Below are 4,056 nucleotides of genomic sequence, written 5' to 3' on the forward strand. Positions count from 1 at the left end.
TCAACCAAAATGATACAGTTGCTGTCAGGGGTAGACTTATAAGCTGGGGAGGTGGTTTCAAGAACCAAGAAGACAGTGATATCCTATCAAATGCTGTTTCATCTTGTTAAAATCAAACATTCAGTGCCAGGTAGAAGAGTCACAAAATAGATAAAACTTCATCCCTGGCCTCAAGAAGCTCACAGTCTACTAAAGGAGATAAACAATAAGTAGGTCATGTCTTTAAAAGGCAAACAATTATGACTTCTTATAGGAGTTTAGAGAAAAGAAAGGGGCTGGGTGTGTTGGCTCATTCTTGTAATCCCAGTGCTCTGGGAGACTGAGGAGGGAGGATCACTTGAGGCCAGGAATTTGAGGTTACAGTGAGCTATGATTGGGCCACTGGACTCCAGCAGCCTGGGTGACAAAGAAAGACCCTGTCTTTAAAAAGAAGAAGAAAGAAAGAAAGAAAAGAAAAGCCAGTAAACATATTCAAAGATGCTCAGCTTCACTGGTGATCAGAGAATGGCGAAGATGGATGCCATCCTTAAAGACCTGGAGGATGCAGGCTTGCGATGACCGTATATCTCTACGTAACTTGCTCATCTGGCCCCTGCAAAAACCAGATGGTCCTGGAAGACGACTACAGCAAAACCTACCAAGAGGTGCTCACGGCAGCTACTATGCCAGGTGTGACATCTTTCCTAGAGCATATCAAAGTGTTCTCAGGTACATGGTGTGTACCACTGATGTTATGAATGTTTTCATTCCCTATCAGAAAGGAAGATCAGAAACAGTTCATATTGCCCCGGAACGGGTGAGAGTACGCATTTATGGTCATGCTCTAGGGCTGTCAACTCCCGTATCCTCTCACGACCTCTGAAAAGACCTGCCCTGCCTAGACATCCTGTAGCCCATCCCGCTGATCCACAATAGTGATGACATCAGCTGAGCGAGCCAGATGAGTGAGAAACAGCAAGAACATTGGAAGCCTTAGTGAGACATATGCATTGCAAAGAGGAGAAAACCTGATGAAGACTCAGGGACCTGACAGACCAGTGGCATCTTTAGGGGCCAGTGGTCTGGGATATGCCAGGGACATTCTCTCCAAAGTAAAAAACAAATCATTGCATTCGCCACGCCTACCATTAAGTGGGAGGCACAATGCCTGGTCAGCCTCGTTGGGTTTTGGAGCAAGCATATTCCACACCTGGGAATCCTGCTCCATCCATACACTGGATAACCAGAAAGCTATGAGTTTCGACTGAGGCCCAGAGCAGGAAAGGGCTCAGTGGCAGGTCCAGGCTGCAGTACGAGCCGCCGTGCTCTGTGGGCCAGATAAGCTGGTAAAACCCATGGTATTTGGGATATCTGTGCTGGGGAAAGATGCCTATGGAGTTGATGGCAGGGCCCGACAGGAGAATCACAATGTAGACCCCAGGGTTCTGGAGCAGGGCCCTGCCATCTGTAGCCAAGAATTGTACACTTTTCAAAAAATAGCTCCTGATCTGGTAGAGACAGGAAATAGCTACAGGGATCTGGTAGAGACAGATCGTCTGACCGTGGACCATCAAGTTGGCCACGTGGCCAAAGCGCCCCATCGTGAGCTGGATTCTGCCAGATCCACCAAGTTGTAAGTCAGGGAAGGCCAGCAGCAGTTCCTAAGATACAAGTGGTGCAGCAGGAACTGGGCACAGCAGGGCCAGAGTACTGAAGGTAGCTGCACGAGCAAGTGGTCCAGATACCTGTGTCACCCACTACTTATGCACCACTACCTCAACCCACGCCTGGGGCTGGCTGCCAGGGGAGCTCCTTATATCCAGCTGAGAAAAAAAGCCAAGCTTTGTTCATGGATGGGTTGGCTCAATATGTGTGAGCAAGACAAAAAGAGACTATGGCCCCGCTGCAGCCCAACACAGGCGCATCCTTGACAGACAGCAGAGGGGGACACCCTTCCAGTGGGCAGAGCTTTGGGTGGGGCACCTAGCCATCTGCTTTCTGTGAAAAGCAGAGGCCCGAGGTTAGACTGTACCTGGATCTCATGGGCAGTGGTCACGGGCTTGGCCAGTGACTGAGCAGTCTGGAAGGTAAGACTGGGAAATTGGGATGCAGGGTATTTGGTGAGGTGTCCTCACTTTGGGATCATCTGAGGACTTCCTCTTGACTCATTTGGGATTAAGGGTTTGGGGGAAGAATGCCCCGGAGGAGAAGTGCCCTTTTGTCACATCACAGCAGGGGCAGCAGCATTCCTGGGACTCCCCTGGGCGCATTTGCCTGAGTGCTCAGCTAGGGTAGCTTTGCCGGCTTCCCCACCCTGAACTACCGTTTCCTTCCCATCCTCTGTTCTTTGGAGGCAAGTCACCAAATCCAGGCAGCACTCAAAGATCAGAGGACTAGGGGCTGAACTAAATGCCACCTCCTAGAATGTGGAATATCTACTTATATTTATTGGAAATCTTTAAGGAAGATCTGTTCCTTTTGTCTCATTTATTTTGATAGTTTATTTATTATCAATGTAGATTTACATGTACTTATTTTATACATTGGGTTGTGATTAGTTTGATTGTTGTCTTTTTTTTTTTCACAGCAAAGATAAACTTAGGTACTACATATTTTTTTTTTTGACACTGAGTCTCACTTTGTTGCCCCCAGAAGAGTGCTATGGTGTCATAGTTCACAGCAACCTCAAACTCTTAGGCTCAAGTGATTCTCTTGCCTCAGCCTCCCCAGTAGCTGGGACTACAGGCGCCCACCACAAAACACTCAGTATGGCTATCTTTAGAGACAGAGGTCTCGCTCTTGCTCAGGCTGGTCTCGAACCTGTGAACTCAGGCAATCCACCTGCCTCAGCCTCCCAGAGTGCTAGGATTATAGGCGTGAGCTACCGCACCAGGCCTCATATTGCATATTTTTTAATACAGAAAACATAACAAATAACTACCCTGTGTGAGAAAGAAGTTTTAGGATTGCCAAGGTTTCTTCTTCCATAGCTCTTCATGGCTGCCTTTGAGTAGGGTAATCAGTGACTTATTGCTATTTAACTAGTAAACTTAGACAAGCCCTTTCCGCTCTCTGGGCCTCAACTTCCCCACCTAAATAAGAGGATGTTTTGTGAAATGGTCTCAGAAGTGAAGAAAAGGATGATGTTGGTACATTTATAAGTGTCCGGGTATTTTGTTGCCTAATAATAGAACTTCAGTCCTTGCTGGTCATCTTTTATTTATGTTGGAAAATGAACTTAGAGCTGATAGCCCTTGGGAACATCCTGTAAACATAATCAATATTTATAGCCCCTGTTACACCCCAAAGGTTCTCCTTCCCTGCTTCTTCGCCCCAGTAGGTGTAATTTAGTTTTCTTCTTCTTAGTTTTTCACCAGTAGTTGAAATCTAATGTGAGGCCTGGCAGTCAAGGCCCTGCTGTACCAAGCATCACTGACTTTTTTCTTTCTTTCTTTCTTTTTTTTTTTTTTTTTTTGTGTTTTTTTTGTTGGGGCTGGGTTTGAACCCGCCACCTCTGCCATATGGGGCCAGCGCCCTACTCCTTTGAGCCACAGGCACCGCCCACTGCTGACTTTTTTCATCTCATTCTTGTGCCTGTCATCTACCTGTGCTATAGCCACACTGATGCCCTTGTCACTCTGTATCCCCCAAAACTCTCATTTAACCCCCCCCCAGTGTGTTAAAAGGTGACTGTATGTGGACTTGGGGCCTTTAATGGGGTCATTACGATAGAATGAAGTCCTGTCAGTGGACCCTAACCTGTGTGACCGGTGTCCTTGTAGAGGAGGAGATTAGGGCACAGACACACACACAACATAAGGACACAGCAGGAAGGTGACCATCTGCAAGCCAAGGAAATGGCCTCATGAGGAACCAGACCTGCTGACACCTTGATCTCAGACATCTAGTCTCCAAGAGTATGACAAAGTAAGTTCCTGTTGTTTGAAATCTTTAAGGAAGATCTGTTCCTTTTGTCTCATTTAGTTCCTGTTGTTTAGGCCACCCAGTAGAAACTAATACACATGCCTGTAAATTCAAATGCTTCCTGTGTACCTCCCTCCTCTATGCCAGGCCTGT

The sequence above is a fragment of the Otolemur garnettii genome, unplaced genomic scaffold, assembly GCF_000181295.1.
Source record: "Otolemur garnettii isolate 467f Iridium unplaced genomic scaffold, OtoGar3 scaffold00066, whole genome shotgun sequence".
Taxonomy (NCBI): Eukaryota; Metazoa; Chordata; class Mammalia; order Primates; family Galagidae; genus Otolemur; species Otolemur garnettii.